This window comes from Crocodylus siamensis, chromosome 7, assembly GCF_052110815.1.
Source record: "Crocodylus siamensis isolate JL-2025a chromosome 7, ASM5211081v1, whole genome shotgun sequence".
In the NCBI taxonomy this organism is placed as follows: domain Eukaryota; kingdom Metazoa; phylum Chordata; order Crocodylia; family Crocodylidae; genus Crocodylus; species Crocodylus siamensis.
In genome coordinates, this window is record NC_143401.1 from 52,509,251 (window position 1) to 52,528,041 (window position 18,791).

The 18,791-nt window shown below is 48.5% G+C and overlaps 1 protein-coding gene and 1 non-coding gene across 2 annotated transcripts in view; one reads left to right on the top strand and one right to left on the bottom strand.

The window, feature by feature from the left end:
- Nucleotides 1-16,644, bottom strand: part of CTNNA3 (catenin alpha 3) — a 1,496,635-nt gene extending 1,479,991 nt beyond the window's left edge. The window contains exons 1-2 of the mRNA XM_090056878.1: nt 15,271-16,644; nt 7,491-7,682 (exon numbers count right to left, since the gene is read on the bottom strand). The gene's annotated coding sequence lies outside the window, so the exon portion shown is untranslated. The remainder of the gene's footprint in view (nt 1-7,490; nt 7,683-15,270) is intronic.
- A 682-nt stretch (nt 16,645-17,326) lies between these two features.
- On the top strand, nt 17,327-17,408 carry TRNAS-UGA (transfer RNA serine (anticodon UGA)). Its single transcript has one exon. It is a non-coding gene; the product is annotated as a tRNA-Ser (tRNA).
- Nucleotides 17,409-18,791: the final 1,383 nt, after the last annotated feature.

Below are 18,791 nucleotides of genomic sequence, written 5' to 3' on the forward strand. Positions count from 1 at the left end.
ACAGCTGTTCGAGGACTCCTGGTGCTCAGGCCAAGTCCCTGAGGACTGGAAAAGGGCCAATGTGGTCCCTATTTTCAAGAAGGGGAGGAAGGAAGAGCCTGGCAACTACAGGCCAGTCAGCCTCACTTCTATCCTGGGGAAGGTCTTTGAAAAAATTATCAAGGGCCACATTTGTGAGAGCCCTGCAGCAGAAGTGATGTTGAGGGGTAACCAGCATGGGTTCGTGCAAGGCCAATCCTGCCCGACTAACCTGGTCTCTTTCTATGACCAGGTAACAAAGAGCTTAGATGTGAAGGAGGAAGTCAATATCATCTTCTTAGACTTCCAGAAGGCCTTCGACACAGTGTCCCACCCAATTCTGGTGGGCAAGCTAAGGGACTGCGGCATTGACGAATGCACGGTCACATGGTTGGCAAACTGGCTCCGGGGTGAACCCAGAGGGTGGTGGTGGACGGGTTGATGTCGACCTCGGAGGGTGTGGGCAGCGGAGTCCCCAAGGGCTCAGTCCTAGGGCCGGTGCTGTTCAACATCTTCATTAGCGACCTGGACGAGGGTGTGGAGAGCACCCTGTTCAAGTTTGCTGATGACACGAAGCTGCGGCGTAAAGTGAATACACTGGCAGGCAGGGACCGCATCCAGGGAGACTGGATAGGTTAGAGAAGTGGGCGGATCTGAACAGGATGCGATTCAACAAGGACAAGTGAACCTGGGGAGAGGGAACCAGCATTATGGTTATAGGTTAGGGGCTGACCCTCTCAGCAGCACACAGGCAGAGAGGGATCTTGGAGTCACGATTGACTCCAGGATGAATGAGTCGCCAATGCGATGAAGCAATAGGCAGAGCCAACTGCACCCCGTCCTGCATCAACAGGGGCATCACTAACAGGTCCAGAGAGGTCTTGCTCCCCCTCTATACGGTGCTGGTCAGGCCGCAGCTGGAGTGCTGTGTCCAGTTCTGGGCACCGCACTTCAGGAAGGACGTGGAGAACTTGGAGAGGGTCCAGAGGAGGGCCACTCGTATGGTTGAGGGCCTCTGTGGCCAGCCCTATGAGGAGAGGCTGAGGAACCTGAATCTCTTCAGTCTCTGCAAGAGGAGACTGAGGGGGCATCTTGTGGCTGCCTACAACTTTATCAGGGGCCACCAGCAGGGACTCAGGGAAAGTCTGTTCACCAGGGCCCCCCTTGGAGTCACCAGGAACAATGGCGACAAACTGAGGGAGGATAGGTTTAGGTTAGATATTAGGAAGAACTACTTCATGGTAAGAGTGGCCAGAGCCTGGAATAGGCTTCCCAGTGAGCTGGTGCTCTCATCTTCCCTGGAGATCTTCAAGAGGAGACTGGATAGGCACTTGGCTGGGGTCTTATGACCCCTGCCACCACCAGTGCTCCTTCCTGCCCATGGCAGGGGGCCGGACTAGATGATTTCATAGACATTAGGGCTGGAAGGGACCTCGGGAGATCATCGAGTCCAGCCCCCTGCCCAAAGGGCAGGAAGTCAGCTGGGGTCATAGGATCCCAGCAAGATAACCATCCAATTTACTCTTGAAGGTGTTCAATGTAGGTGCTTGAACCACCTCCGCTGGCAGGCTGTTCCAGACCTTGGGGGCTCGGACAGTAAAGAAATTCTTCCTTATGTCCAACCTGAAACGGTCTTGCAGGAGTTTGTGACTGTTCGACCTCGTCATCCCTTGGGGTGGTCTGGTGAACAGACGTTCCCCCAGATCCCGGTGGTCACCCCTGATAAACTTATAGGTGGCCATCAGATCACCCCTGAGCCTGCGCTTTTCCAGGCTAAAGAGTCCCGTGACTCTCAGCCTGTCATCGTAAGATCTGTTTTCCTGACCTCTGATCATGCGCGTGGCTCTCCTCTGGACTCTCTCAAGCTTCTCCACATCCTTTTTGAATTGTGGAGTCCAAAACTGTACGCAGTACTCCAGCTGCGGCCTCACCAAGGCCGAGTACAAGGGGAGAACGACGTCCCGGGATTTGCTCGACAAGCATCTATGGATGCACACCAGCATTTTGGTCGCTTTACTAGCCGCAGCATCACATTGCAGGCTCATGTTCATCTTGTGGTCAATGATGACCCCCAAGTCTCTTTCTTCTGTAGTGCTAACCAACGTAGCACTGCCGAGCCTATAAGGATGCTGCAGGTTTTTCCTCCCAAGGTGGAAAACCTTGCATTTATCGGTGTTAAACACCATCAAGTTCTCGTCCGCCCATTTGCTGAGCTTGTCCAGGTCAGCCGGGATCACCCGCCTATCTTCTGGCGTGGATGCTTTGCCCCAAAGTTTGGTGTCATCGGTGAACTTGGCCAGTCCACTCCTGACTCCAATGTCCACATCGTTAATGAAGATGTTGAACAGTATGGGTCCCAGGACAGAGCCTTGAGGGACCCCACTGGTCACAGGGCACAATGATGAGCGACTGCCATCAATCACAACCCTCTGGGTCCGACCACGAAGCCAATTTCCCAGCCAGCGGATCGTGGTGGAGCCAAGGCCACAACTGGCCAGTTTGGCCAAGAGGTGATCATGGGATACCAGATCAAAAGCTTTTCTGAAGTCAAGATATATGACATCAATCTCTTCTCCCTTGTCCAGGTGATAGGTCACCTGGTCATAGAAGGAAATGAGATTGGTCAAACAAGACCTACCCACAACAAACCCGTGCTGGCTGTCCCTTAGAATGTTAGCCTGGGCCAGTCCCTCAAGGATGGCCTCCTTAATAAACTTTTCTAAGATCTTCCCCAGGATAGAAGTCAGGCTAATGGGCCTGTAGTTAGCCGGATCCACTCTCCTCCCTTTCTTGAAGATCGGCATCACATTGGCCTTCTTCCAGTCTTCGGGCACTACACCAGAGCGCCAGGAGTTTTCAAAGATCCATGCCAGGGGCTGGGCTATGACGCTCGCCAGCTCCTTGAGTACCCTGGGGTGCAGAGTGTCAGGGCCGGCTGACTTGAAGGTATCCAGCTTCTCAAGGTGTTCCTTCACGAGGTCAGCATTGATGGAGGGTAGGGGATCCCCCTCACCCAGATTTCCCTGTCCCATAGCAGGCATGGGCATCCCATGGGACTGATGAAAGACTGACACAAAGTACCTATTTAATAGGTTGGCTTTTTCCTGGGCGTCAGTTGTCAGTTGCCCCATCTGGTTTAGCAGGGGTCCAACATTGCCCTTGCTTTTCCTCCGGCTCCCCACACATCTGAAAAAGGACTTTTTGTTGTCCTTGATGCCTGAAGCTAGTTGGAGTTCAGTTGCAGCCTTGGCTTTCCTGGTTTGGTCCCTGCAGGACCAGACCAGCGCGGAGTAATCCTCCTTGGAGGTGAATCCCGTCCTCCATCCTTTGTAGGCTTTCCTTTTTAGCCACAGTAGGTCCGCTAGGTCTCTGGAGAGCCAGGGGGGCTGCTGTGCCTTCTTGCTGCCTTTCCTCCGTGTTGGAATAGATTTAGCTTGTGCACTGAGGATCGCTTTCTTGAGAAGCAACCACTCTTCTTGAACTCCCATCTCCCTGGGGTCATGGTCCCTGAGGGCCTGACCGACTAGCCTCTTGAGCTTGTCAAAGTCGGCTTTTCCGAAGTCAAGGACTTCTGTGTTGCTGACTGACTTGCCAGCTTTACGGTGGATGGTGAAGGTGATCAGCTCATGGTCGCTGTCACCCAACTTCCCATCAATCACTAGGTCGCTGATTAGGTCGTCCCCCGTAGCCCGTACCAGGTCAAAGGTCAAGCAGCACTTTGCCTCTCGTTGGCCCACAGACTTCTTGAGTAAGGTAGAGGTCATCCACGCACGAGAGAAAGCTTTGCGCCTGCTCAGATTTAGCTGAGTGATCTTCCCACGAGATGTCCGGGTAATTGAACTCACCCATGACAACCAAGGCCCTGGAGCAAGCGGCCTCAGTCAGTTCCCGGGCAAACTCCTGGTCAAGCTCGGGAGTTTGAGTGGGAGGTCTGTAGTAGACTCCCACCGTTGTGTCCCCTGTGCCGAATTCCCCACAAATTTTTACCCAGAGGGTCTCTAGCTGTCCATGCCGGTCGCCAACATCAGCTTGCAGGGACATGTAGCTTTCCTTCACATAGAGAGCTACACCCCCGCACCTTTTGCCAACACAATCCCTCCTGTATAGGGTATAGCCCTCTATACCCGTGGTCCAGTCATGGGTGGAGTCGCACCAGGTCTCCGTTATCCCAATGACATCATATTTCTTTGCACTGAGCAGGAGGACGAGCTCATCCTGCTTGTTGCCCAGGCTCCTGGCATTAGTGTACAGGCAGGCAAGTGTGCCCTTGGGGGCTCTTGCCTTGCCCACAGATTGTGCCAGGGCTGGGGCAGGGGTGGGGTCCCTTAAGTGCCCCCTTAAGTGCCTTGGTCCGCTGGCTTTGCAAGGGCCGTTCAGCGGGCCAGCAGGGGCAGTAGTCCCCCCATCCCCCAGTGGGCTTAGTTTAAAGCCCGGTGGAACAGGTCAGCCAGCCTGGCTGAGAAGAGCCTCCTCCCCAGGGGAGAGAGGTGGAGGCCATCTCTTCCCAGCAGCTCGCTGCCTCTCTCTCCAAAGAGCGGGCTGTGGTCATGGAAGCCAAAGCCTTCCTGATAACACCAGCACCGCAGTCTTTGGTTCACCGCGTGGATCCTCCTCTCCCTCCTCAGCCCATAGCCCGAGACTGGGAGGATCAACGAAAACACCACCTGAGCTCCCAGACCCCTAAGCCCAGCTCCTAACTCCCTGTAGCGCCTCATGACCTGGCTGGGGGTGCTCCGAGCCATGTCATTGATGACCACATGAATAAGGAGCATGGGGTAGTGGTCTGTGGGCCGGAGGAGCTGCGGTATCCTCTCTGCAATGTCTCAGATGCAGGCCCCCGGGAAGCAGCAGACTTCCCAGGCTAAGGGGTCGGGGCGGCAGATTGCCCCCTCAGTGTCCCGCAGGATGGAGTCTCCCACAACAAACACCTTTCGCTTTGTCTTGGGGAGAGTGGGGCCAGTAGCTGCGGTCGAGCCTGGGTTGCCTGCGGGAGCTGGCAACTGCGTGGGCTCTGCTGGGGCTGCAAGAGGTGCGAACCTGTTGCTAAGCTCCGGCGGGGCAGGGGCCCTGGTGCGGCGGGCCTTGAGGCCCTTGACCACCTTGGTCCATGCCCCTGACTGGGCAGAGCGGGAGGTCCCAGAGTCCTCCTTAGTCACAGAGGGAGACGGAGCTCTCCCCTGTGGCTCCCGGGGAGAAGGGCCTGGCAGGAGGAGTCTATCTCCTGCTCGCAGTCCCTGATGGCACGTAGTCTCTGGACTATGGCCTGGAGCTCCTCCAGCTGGCACGCCAGAGACCCCAGTAGGGAGCAGACCCCGCAAGGGGAGGTGGCCATGCTCCCAGGCCCCAGAGCCTGAAAAAGGGACAGGCAGCCCCCGCAGCCAAGAGCCAGGGGCTCCGTCTGCGTGGAGCCCGGAACCATGGGCTCCGTCTGGGTGGCCGTCTCTGAGGTGCCAAGTGGAGGGGCCGTAGAGCCCGAGGGGACCCTCGGGGTGCGGCGCGTGCCCATCCGTGTCATGCCTCTGGTAGGCTGGCTACGGCTGGGGCTGGCTATGGCTGGAGGGGAGTCGCAGGCAGGTCTTGTGCCCTCCCAAGCCCTCCCCTGTGCGAACTCTGCGCTAACTCGAGCGCCTGTTTATGCAGCCTGTTCGTGCGGCTCCGGTCGCAGGGCTCCCTGGGGGGCTGGGCCAAGTAGGGGCCTGGGCGGGGGCTTGACCCAGCCTGGCACCAGGCAGCGGCCTCCTCCCAGCAAGCGAGGATTTAACCCCTTCCCACCACAAGCCCGCTCACCTCCGGCTGTGCTGGGGGTCGGCAGGGGGCTCGGCGGCTGCTGAGGGGGTGTCTAGGGGGCTTCGGGGGAGTGGGGGCGCAGCGAGCTTCACCCGCGCATCTCTCACCACTCCAGAGCCTACCTGAGTGTGTTGGGGTTTTTTTTGTTTGTTTTTTTCCCCTTGTTTGGCGGGCCCTTTTAAATGATGCGCATGCGCAGTGGGCCTGCCATCAGGGAACGCTGGCTTATCAGGCCAGGGGGGCCCTGCCCAGGACTTGGGGGGCCCTGCCCTACAGGAGGGGGACTGGTGAGTACCCCCTACTTCACTTGTCTCTCCCTGGGGGGCTGGACCAAGTAGGGGCCTGGGCGGGGGCTTGACCCGGCCCGGCACCAGGCAATGGCCTCCTCCCAGCAAGCGAGGATTTAACCCCTTCCCACCACAAGCCCGCTCACCTCCGGCTGTGCTGGGGGTCGGCAGGGGGCTCGGCGGCTGCTGAGGGGGTGTCTAGGGGGCTTCGGGGGAGTGGGGGCGCAGCGAGCTTCACCCGCGCATCTCTCACCGCTCCAGAGCCTACCTGAGTGTGATCTGTCTAGGTCCCTTCCAAACACATTGATTCTATGATACCATAGTTCTCTGACAGGTTTAATAGTAAAGTAGTCTCAGCATTATTGCCCTCTGAATGCCTGACTTTCATAAATAGACATTACTATTACCTGCTATAAAGTTAAACCTCAAAAATGTGTACTAACTTTATAGCTGGTAGCTATCAAGCTTTAATCTGCATGTATAGCAAGGTCTCCCCTGTGGCTGGGAGCGCCATCAGCTGAGGAGGCTCCTAGCCACACAGGTGCACCATGCTGGGACCCAACTGGGCCAGCAGCCAGAGGGTTGCACCTGCTGTAAAGCCTCAGCCGTGGGGGTTTCATGCAACTCTGAGGCTGAGGGTGCATGGAGCACCCCTACAGCTGAGAGACCCCCAACTGAGGGGGCTCCCAGCTGGAGGAACTTGCTTCTTGCCAGTGAAGGGAAAGCCTGATCAATATGGTGCCAACAGTATGGTATGATGGGATCTAATGTGTGATCCCACAATCACACCCTCTGCCATGCACGTGTAGCATGGCAAGAGGTGCACTTGTATAGATTGTGCATTAGATACTATCACACCTTTACTTTCATGTGCAGAGGGGTCCTTAGTGTCCCACTCTGCCTATTTTAAAATTATTTAAGCAATAGATCTTATAGCATTTCTTTTAGGAGAATATTCTACTTTCTAAAAGGTTTGCCTATCAAAAAAATAATTCCTAAAACTCAGCCTAAATCATCCTTTGACCATCTTCTTGGTAAGAGGGCTGGGGGACATGTTTTATGAAGAGAGACTAAGGAAACTGAGCTTACTTGATCCAGAGAAGAGAAGACTGAGGGGGAATTTAATAGCATCCGTCAACTACCTGAAGAGTGGTGTAGCAGGGGGCAAGGCCTAGGCCCTGCTGTGCTCACTCCTCTGAACAAGCCTGAGCTGACAGCATGGCTGAGGGGAATATCAGGCCCACAAACAAATGAGTTAAATCCTGTCCACTGTAGACCAGCACAGCTGGGCCCTGCTCCCACAAGGCCAAGGGAGTTCCAGCCCTCTCTAAAAGAAAGGCAGCCTGGAGCACTGGGCAGCTCATCTCCCCTGGAAAGGGGGAAGGGAAGGGGAAGTACCTTAGGTCTGTGTGGAGACTTGAACAAAATCACCAAGGAGGAAAGTGAAGGACTCCAGCCACCAAAGAAGCAGAGAAGCATATCCTGGGATCACCGTTGTGCCAGACTGCCCAGACTGGTACAGAATCATCTCTGCAATTAAGGAGCAAGAGGAGATCCCAACACTTCTTCACCAGTGAGCACATGCTGTACCTAGAGAGGAGGAAAGGGAGAAACAGAGTGAGCGACTCCTTTAAAGGCTGATGCCCACTATGAGTTATAACAGGCCAGCTGTTGAAACCGATTGAGAACTGGCTAAAGAGGTGGTTGGCTTGGCCACAGCATGGACTGTGCTCTGGGCTTGATTGAGAGCTGAGCAAGGGAGAAAATTGGGTGATAAGGACGTGGACCAAGTAACCCGAGTCCCTGTAATTAATGAATAGTCATAAGAACAACAGTTGGATGCGTGATGGACCAGGGTGTAGGGGAGGAGGAGCCCTGAGAGTCCTACTTTGAGAACCTATACCATTCTGATCCACTAACTGGGCATCTGCTCTCCCTGTTCACATCAGCATCATCTCAGCATGGCAGGTAATAAAACAACAAGCAGTAGAGGGGAGAAAGCCAAGAAGAACCAGTTAGTAGCTGGCAAGTGACCACTGCTAGCATTGGTTACAAAAAGGATGGAGCTAGACTGTTTTCAGTGGTGGCAGATAATGAAACAAGGAACAATGGTCTAAAGTGGCAGCAAGGGAAGTTTAGGTTCAATATTAGGAAAAGATTTCTCACTAGGTGGGTAATAAAGCACTAAAACAGGCTACCCAAAGAGGTTGTGGAATCTCCATCCTTAGAAGATTTTAAGACCTACTTAAACAAAACCTTGGCTGGGATGATCTAGTTGGGGATGGCCCTGCTTTGAGCAGGGGGTTGACTAGATGACCTCCTGAGGTCCCCTCCAACCCTAATTTTCTACAGTTCAATGATTCTGTTTCTTGCTGTTAATTGCAATTATAAGCCCTTTAACGACTACAAACAATTTTTCTTCCTCCTTACTTTACATGTCATTATACCTTGAAGAAAAGTTCTGTACAACCACAAATTTTAGTTGCGTTTCAAAAGCATATACTGGTATATTCAAACAGCATTTTCAGTGCTTGATTTCAGCCTTAAAACATTTTAAGTTTACCACAGTTCAAAGTGGTGAAATTTAAGTAGGTGGTCTATAAAGTCCCAAACTGTCTAATACCAGATTTCTTATGACTTAATGTATTCTCTTGATGTCTATGATCAGCTAAATCGAGCTATGAGATATTAATGAAATTTTACAAGTAGCAGAATATATTCATTCAAAATCCTGTCTACTCAGTGTCTGAGGAGCTGATTTTATAACAGTCAACTATATCAGGGGTGTCAAAAATACAGCCCATGGGCCAGATCAAACCTGTGGAGTGCTATCATCTGGTTCACAGTGCTGCCTGTGGGTCTCAAACCAGCTCTGCATGCTATAGGAAGCATGAGCTAGGCCCAGTCCCACACACTGCACTCAGGGCATGGAGTCAGTATGTCACACAATGCACAGGGCCAGTCCAGGATGTGCAGCATGAGGGGCTGGAGCCAACATGTGTTGCATGCAGCACATAAGGTTGGTTCTAGGCACATGCTAGCTCTGGTGCTCAGGGCCAGTCTCCTTACTTAATCCAACTCGCAGACCAGCCCCATGCCCCTGATCTGGCCCATGGGACAGGATGAATTTGATACCCCTGCTGCAGATCCAGACTTTAATTGGGTTTAATGTGCATTTGTTCCAGCTGAGTTTTAATTAACCTTTTAGACATCATTGAATAGTTTCCATAAACAGCTACATTGCTACCAACCAGAAGCATAACTAGGATTTGACATCACAGTGGAGAACTTAGTTGAAGCTATTATCAGAAGAACAGACTTCCACATTTCAATGAGGCAGCTGCTAGAATTTGGCAACAAATTATATTCTCCTCCTTACCCCCTGATCCTGCTGTCTCCGCAATGCATACTGCACATTCATAAAGATCATTCTTTGACACAAGTGTGTAATACTGTACTTGCTACCATGTGATACTTCCAATACTTCCTATCCAAAATTTTATCTGCAACTTACACAAAAGACACTGGAGGGCACTCTAGCATTGCAAAAGTAAAATATGTTTCATCTATACATTTCATACTAATTTAAAAGCATAATTTATTGAATTGCTGTAACTAACTTTCATGATTTTATTGCAAGTCTTGCAATATGTGTGTCTTAGTCACAGTTCCTGGCTTCTTGTAAATATATGGTACTCTCAGCTTTAATTTTGAAAAAGAAAATTATTAGTCCCAATGCTTGTGCAGAAAATCTTGAAAACTAGATTAAGTATATCCTAAACGGGTGGTTCTCAACCTTTTTTAGACTTGAAGATGCACCTTGTTTCCTAAACACTGCTGCTACTTTTTATTTTGAGGGTTGTTTCAGATTTTTGTGGGGATTTTCTTGTTTGTCTGGGTTTTTTTGAGGGGTGGGGTTTTTTGTTCTCCTTGTGGAATCTGTTTTGTGTATGTGCATGTTTGTACAATGTTCCTTTGTATTCCAAGTTTGCCGAGTTAAAGTAGGTTTGGCACTACTTTTAATTTTTTAAGACGGGAGTGGTGGGGGAAAAGGGACAACAGTCGTAAAAATATCTATTGCATTGGAGGAAAAAAAAGTAGCCAAAAATCCCTAAGGTTCAACATGATGGATATGTATATTTTTATGATTAAGTTATGGACTCTGTATTCAAATTCTGTCAAATGTATGCATTCTGGGGATTTCCCCTCCTTCTCAAATGCTTAAGTTCTCTCTGAATTAGTCTTATTATTTCTGTTCTAAATAGTAAACGTCTGAAGATGCTATGAAGAAGCTTGCTCCATAAAAAGTGTGGCAATAAATATTTAAAAAACAAAATTAAAGAATATGTTGTTGCCAAAAGCCAATGAATAATAATTTAATAAGAGAATTAGGGCAAAAGAAAATCAGGTATATGGCACAATCATTTTTCAATAAAAATATTTCTTATGAATCAATGAATATTGGATAGTGTGTAACAAATTTTAGTGCATACAGCTAAAATTTTTTTTAATCTAGTAAAATAGTTTTTTCTTTTATCCAAGTGTGAATGAAAGGACATGTCAGCATGTAAAAGGTATTTGCTTCACTGAAAAACAAGTATTTTTATGCCACATGTTTACCATACTGCAACTGTCTAACACAAAAGGACTACAAGGCAGTCCTTGACTTACAATGTTTCGAGTTACAATGTTTCACACTTACAACATTTATAAATTGATGCCCTGTTTCAACTTTATGACATCAGTTTCAACTTTACAACGCTTGATCCGATGCAACACCATGCCAGCGAACAAGTTGGCTGTGTCGCCCATCTCCCTGGAGAACATCTGTCCAAACTTCCTTGGACACTTCCTTTAAAAGAAAGCAGACGAGACTCCAGAAAAGCCTGCAGCCAAGACTCCTGAGAAGACTCCAGCCAGGAGCCCTTCAAAACGTCCAGCAAAGTCACCTCAAAGAAGTCCTTCCAAATCAATATGATTGCTATTTACATTATAAATACATTAATGTAGCTATATGACTCATCTATAATTGATCGAGTACAAAATTCTGGGGTATTTTTGGTGAAAATATGGTATCAGCCCTTGGTTCAGGAAGCAATCCCCCATCTATAACATTATTTCTTATGAGAAAATTGGTTCCGGGTTACAATATATCGACTTAAGATGAGGTTTTCAGGAACCAATTGTGTCATAAGTCCAAGAGGACTGCCTGTATAGACGAAACTGCAGCTTGAAAATAAAAATCTATTGAAAAAATAAAAAGGCAGTATGGCACGTAGTCCTTTCTTCTGACTGAGCAAGACCTAATATCCAAAGACTTTGAGAAAATTCACTGAAACATTATGTAGATGATCACAGTTTATACTCCATATTCTATCATTATATGTATTTTTTATTAACACAAAAAATAAACTTAAAAATTGTTATGAAAAACCAGAATATAAATATAAAAAGACCCAATATTGGAGAAAAGAGGGAAGACATTCTAATCTTATGTTTTTTAACCAGACTCAAGATTACAAGAAGCCTCTTTAATGACTTCTGAAGCTTACTGTATCCTTTACATCAAACCTGTCCAACTTCTAAGTAGCTGGGGGCCACACACCCCCATAAGGTCTGGAATAGCCTGCCACCGGAGGTGGTTCAAGCACCTACATTGAACGCCTTCAAGAGAAGTTTGGATGCTTATCTTGCTGGGATCCTATGACTCCAGCTGACTTCCTGCTCTTCGGGCAGCGGGCTGGACTCAATGATCTTCTGAGGTCCCTTCCAGCCCTAATGTCTACAAAATCTATAAAATAAGCCTAGACCAAGCCAGGAAGCAGCAACCAGAGGAGGAAGGGGGTGCCTACAGCAGCAGCCAGAGCAATGGTGGGGGAGCAGCAGCTGGATAAGAGGCTGGGGGAAAGAGGGGTCACAATTTATTCCCTTGCAGGTTTCACATAGCCCACGTGACACCAGTTGCACAACCCTGCTTTATATGATACTTGTCTCAGGGGTTTGCTTCATTTTTGTTAGTTAAATCAGTTAATCTACCTGGAAACATCCTGTCATAATACAGAATATAATTCATACACCTGTATCCAAAGGCTTATAGTAATTATGTATCTGCACTGCTGTCACTGCAAACAAATTATTTTTGTTGAGTAAAGGCAAGAGTGGTGAACTGTAGTCAGTCATGGCAGACAGAGTTCCCAGAGCATAAGAAAAGCCAGAAGGGATACAAGAAGCAAGTAACTCCTATTTTTCATTTTTTTCTTTCATTCATATATATATATATATATATATATATATATATATATATATTTTTTTTTTTTTTTTTTTTTTGGGGGGGGGGTCAATCTTAGCTGGTGGGGAAAGCAGTAGGATGGAAGGTGGTGGGGGAGGTAGTGGAAGCAGGTTAAGCAGCCTGACCATTGCCATTTTCTCCCCCACACATCTTGCTCCTTGCTGCCTGTCTCTCCCATGCCTGCCTCCCCCACCACCTGCTTCTCTGCCACTTGCCCCCCACCATCCCTGCACCCCTGGCACCTGTCTTCCCCACAGTGCCTTTGTGGGGAAGCCTTTGATCATGCATCTGAGTTACTGCAAGCTATATATCTAGTTAGACCTCAGGTAGCTTACTCAGAAGTATCATCCAGAGGCAGGTGAAGATTCTCTCTGGAGGCAGGCAGTTCCTTGATCATGAGTTCTGAGAGAGAGACCAAGTTTCAGATGACCTAGCTCTTCTCTCTTTCTGAGTCTTCTTCCTGGGAAGTCCTTCACTTATATAGCCCTTATGACCTCACTTACCTGGTCTAATGGAGGCCAGCACCTGTTGACTGTCAGCCAACCAATTTGAAATGCATCACTAGTTGCTGGGCAGACTAGCAGACTAGCTCTCCAGGGAGCCCAAGCCCCTCACCCAGGCATGTGATGGCAGAGGGAGCAGGTTTCCCTCTTCCCTCAGGAATGTATCCAGCTCAGGCTACCTAAAGAGATAGGGTAAGGTGTGTATCCTCTGCTGGGCCCATCCTAACCAAATTGTCAGAGTTTTTGGGGAGAAACAGACGTGGCCTTCTGCCACAGCAGGTAGCAACTGAAGTTCCAACCTGAACCCTGGGGTTGGGACGAGCCAGAGCCACAGCAGCTGTCTGCCCTAACCCCCCTCAGCCAAATCAAGATGGGGGGCTTTTTCCCCCCAAGTTAAGTAGGGAAGAGCCTCATCTTGGATTTGAGTAAATACCATGTTCTTTTTGTTGTTTTGGGCTTTATTTCCTGTGTAGTCTAAGCATAACATTTTTTTACCATAATATTCAGTATATATGAAACACATGGCTTGGCATAGAGATCAAGTACAAGAACCAAAACACAGTTTTGTAACTCATTTGATTCAAATAAGCCTCATTCTTGAGGTGCCGTAACCAAGCTAATCTAGTGTGAAGCCCAACCACAGCAGAGACCAAATATCATGCATTGCTTTGGTGATCTGTTCCTTTGTATGTTAGAGTCTGGAATACACCAAAATTCATTTCACTTGGAATCAAAGCCAGGTAAAAATAGTAATATCAGGGGTTGGCAATGTTTTTGGACAGAGTGCCAAATAGTATGCAAGACTCAACAAGTGGACATAAACTGTGATACACAAATTTCCTGGTCATGAGGTACTCTCAAGTGTCAAGAGGCTTTATGTACAAACAAACCCTGGGAAATTAATAAAACAACTCTCCTCTGGCTTAAGGGCATTACACAGGCCAGCTTCCTCTGGTTTTTAACTTTAAAAAGTCCTTTGTTTCAGGGAATCAAACTGAAATAGTCCCTTAGAAATGCAAATGTTTAAATAATCTCTCTTCAGGGAAAATAGAGCAAATCAGTTGCTTCAGGAACTAAACGCAAAATAAAGTTGGGGCCTTAATTCAAAACTTAAATGGTACTTTCTTGTTTCTTTATTATTGAAACCAAGTTCTTTTTCTGCTTACAGTTGAGAAATACTGTAATTCCCCATTAGCAATGTGGTTGTTTGTCATCTCATTTTCTGTCCCTATTCTTTAACAAGCTCAGTGCATTGCCTGGATAGGCCAGGGTGTTTATTTGTAATTGGACCAGTTCTCTATTCCCCATGTAGACTGAACTATTTGTCTACTTTTAAAAGAACGTGTGGGCCCAGCCCACCAAATCACTGATTGGCCTCCCTTAGGTAGGAAGCCACAGGAAAAGGCGACAACGTTTGTGGGACAAAAAATGAAAAAACAGGGATGGGAGTGCAGGTCAGAGGTTCAAAACAAACATGCCAAGTGGCGACACCAAGCAGAGCACACTGGACAGCATCCACTGGCCCACAAACGAGTCCAAGGAGCCAGCAGACACTGCCCAGTGATACTTTGCTCAGAGATGGGAGCGAATCAAGGAGAGGAAAGTGGTCCCACAGTTCCCCAGGACCCTCCAGCCATAGCCTCCTTCCCGGTCAAGTACATGGCCAGCTTGGCCAGAGCCAGGAGGACGTTGACCAGGACATCCTGGGACTTGATGGGGCTACAGATGGGGTGTGAATAAAGAAAAAGGAGTTGGGAATAGTGCAGCCAGAACTTCAGAAGAGGAAGTGCAGCGGCTGCAGCCTGGTGCATTCCAGGTAGGCATTCGCCAGGGTCTCCCTCTGCCCACAAAAAGGAGCAGGTGTTGGGGGCATCTGTGAAGTGCACCAGACACCATGCAGACTGAGTAGATTTTTCCAAACTCAGCATGTAGTCCTTACATATCGTCATTAAAACTTTGAGATATATATATTTGCCTTGTCTAATACACCAATATATTAAACTACAAAGAGTGAGCAACATAGGTTTATAAAGAATATATCATACCAGATAAAATACATAAAATACATTATTGCTACTGACTTGGAGTAAGACACCTAGAACAGCACTGTAGAAGACCTTTGTTGCATCCATATTTATTAAATATCTATAGCAGGCCATAAACAGCACAGTAATTAATTCTGCTAGTAATACTAAATGGGAAGGAGTAGTGAACAACTAATAAGACAGCAAAATAAAAACAGACATAGAAAGAAGAATGAGAATAGACATGGAGAAGTCAGAGTAGATTTGCACTTTATAGACTAACTAATTAAGGCTGCACACACATGCATTCAAATAATCTGGGAGAAATCTCCCAGGTTTGTTCTCTTGGTAATAAAACTTACCCTGAGATGCCTGCAGACATTCAAATGCTGAGGCCCTGAAAAGCAGAGAGCTTGCAGGGCTGATGCTGTGGAGCTAGGGGAGCCCTGTGTACACATCTCAGCATGCTCTGCAGACTACCTCAGTCTGCCTAGAGATAGATAGCAGTGGTTTCAGGGCAGCATTGTCAACTCAGACTGCCTGTATCTCCCTGCAGCACAATGTGGAGACTGAGAAGGAGGCCTGTTCTGTTCCCTGCTAAGCTGGAGCAGCAGAGTCCAGTAAACAACACAGTCTCCTGGTGGGGGCAGGAGCAAAGTACTCTGGGATGCTGGAGGACATTCAGCAACCGGTGCCTCCTGAGTTTGGGGGGCACTTGCCCCTACTAGTTGACAGTCAGCAACTGGGTGGGGGTTCCCCCACAGCCGATCTCGCAGGCCAGGGGTTGTCCCCCTGCAGCCAATCCTGCCAACCCACAAACACCCACAACTGGCAGCAGCATGCCACTGGCACTTCCTGGTCGGCAGGATTGGCCATGGGGGACCACTTCTCCTAGTGCACTCCCCAGCCAGCGCTCTCAGGTGGGCACCAGCAATCTCGCCTGTCCACCTTTGCCCGGGAACACCATTGTCAGAGGGTGCACATGGACCCCCATGCACCCTCTCTGCATCACCACCGCTGGAAAACTATTCTGTAGCTTCTCTTTGAAGAGCATGTATACAGATTTTGCTCTCCCAGAAGAAACCATGATTTACCCCTGGCTGTTCCCAGATCATTTTTCTCCTGGAGCTGCCATTTTTGCTCTGAGGGAAAAATCCTGAACATCTGTATACTTGTGGTTTCTCCTGGAAAAGAGCTGACTCTTCCAAGAGAAACTGAATGTCTACACCTGTAAATCAGATGTGTGTATGTATATATAACATAAGTTTTAATAAAGTGGGGCTCACTTCAGCAGATGCTGTGAAAGGATATGCATAGAGCACTACACACCTTTCATAGCAGCTGATGGAGTGCTAGCTCACAAAAGCTTATGGTATATATAGCTCTAATTTAGTTAGCCTGTAAGGTGAAAATCTACCCTGCCTTCCACTCAACTTTATGCTAACGCAGCTAACTATGTCTCTCTGCTCAGTAAACATGGACAAAACAACCATAAGATTCAACCTGGGAAAATTAACACCAAAAGGTATAGAATCAAATTCTCTGTAGCAACTCTGCGCTTTAAAAAGATGACTGAAGTCGTATCCATCACTGCTGTCCTCAGAGACTATAATCATTTTTTCAGGTGGAACATAGGGCCCGATTTTGTTCCCACTGAAATCAACAGCACAATCTGTGTCGACTTGGGCAAGGCCAGACTGGGCCAAAAGTGTTTGGAGAAAGTTTCAAAAATATACCCTGACCTTCTAATTCCTGGTAAGGAGCAAAATCCATCGGAACAAGGACTCCAAATCCATCTGTACAAGCTGCATCAATTTCAAGATAAAAGCACTGCAAACGAAGGCTTGAAGCATGACACTGAGACTTAATATGAATAACGAGCATTAAAAATGCTTGTGCTTTTTTAACCCCCGACATTATTTTCCCTTTCAGTTCAAAGCTACGGGAACCGCCTGAGAGACTGGCGCTGTTCGGGTCCTGGAAGTGCTGCGTGACCCCAGGACTGTCCTCGCTGCTGAGGGACGTGTAAAGGGTGTCTCAAGAGAACCGGGCGAGGCCCGAGGGGAGCAGGCCACGGCCCAGCAGCGGCGCCTGAGGCAGGGCCGGGGCACAACCGGCCGCGGCGGGGAGGGAGGTCGCTGCAGGGCCGCGGGAATAAGCCGCGCCGCCCGGATGCACCGCGACAGCCACGACCCGAGCACTCGTCCCCCCCACTCCACCCTATGGCTCAGGGCGGGGCGAAAGCTCCGTCGCGGGCCCAGAAGAACAAGCACAACCCGGTCTTCTGCGGCTGCGGGAAAGCCCAGGCGGAGGAGATGGCGCCCCACAGCCTCCCATTGGCCACTGGCTCCGCAGGAGGCGGCCGCGGGCGGAGCGAGTGTGAGTAAAGCTTCCTGCCGGGTTTTACTGTCAGGAGCAGCAGCGATGGCCGAGTGGTTAAGGCGTTGGACTTGAAATCCAATGGGGTCTCCCCGCGCAGGTTCGAACCCTGCTCGCTGCGGCATTACAAGGTGTACCTTTTTTTATTCTTGCTAAATAAGCTTGATCGTTGCTAAGCAAGAGGCTGCAGCGGCATGAATTCTTTCCCTGGGAAGCTCCCTAAGCATTAGCCACCGAAGAGACTCCGGGTCATCCCCCCCCGCCGCAAAAAAACGGGCACTGGAAATGTAGAGAATAAGCAAACTGAAAAGCCCCGTCCAAAGCGCCAAGCTGAGCCCATCGCAGGCCTTTCACTAGAGAAGAAGGCCTAAGTGACGCGCTCTTTCAATGCACCACATCATCTAAAAACCAGCAGCCAGTATTAATGCAGCGATGAGAAATAAATGAACCGTTCAAAATTCAGCCATAAATTTCTGCTGTGTGTTTTGTCATATGTGTTTAAGAAGCTATGCACTGTTAAGATGCATACCTGGGGGGGAAGTGGCAATAAAAAGGAAATGCAAAGAAAAGTTTGGTTCAAATGTAGGGGTGTGGGAGGTGTGCCACACCTAAATCTGAGACCTGTTTTCATGCTGCCAAATCACTTGGTTTTACCCCAGTTACCCTAAATTCTTAAATGGTCTTAATGTAAGAAAGAAGGTGTTCTTCACTTAGGAGCTCTTACCTGATGCCTTCTAAAACCTGCAGGCATTAGCTGAGGTCAACTTCATTCAGAAGTCCTCAATGCAAACCTTCTTTCAACTCAGGCATGGGTTAAAAGGATTTCATTTAATTACCTTTTATTGCACTGTTGTTAGTTGTGCAATTTTCATCCTAACATTTTAAAGCCCACGCACAAAAACACATGCATGATACTTTTATGTGCAGGGCTGAAATAATTTTGTTTGGGCTGCTGCAAGAAAACAAGTGAAAAATATTCCAATAATTATGTTTTCTTCACATCTGCATTCATTTTGCTTCTTCAGTCAGAAGTGTAAGTTAGCCAAGTTCTTAACGTCAGCCACATTTGATTTATGTACCCACAACATTTCATCTGGAATGTACTGAGTAGCTACAGTTTGTATAATACTATACTCATACAAAATGAATAAATCCAATTGTTGAATTAAAAAATCGTGGTTCGTTTCTCGGGAGGTGGAAAAAAACTTTCAGCTACAGACACACTTTATTAGCAACACAAAAGATATATATTTGCAAATAGGGTCAGAGGGAGAAGACAAAAGATCAAATCCCTCTGCCCCCGAGCACAATCATTAGCAGGCTTTTATCCCCCCTCTCCTGACCACGTGTGTAGAAGGAGGAATTTTTACAACTCATTTCCGGTTCATACAAACATATATGTAAACATGTCGCTTCATACGTCCCATGTGCATTATAATTAACTACTTAAGTATGCGGGGCAGGTAGGCTTAATATGCATTAGGCTATCACGCGTGCGTAGATG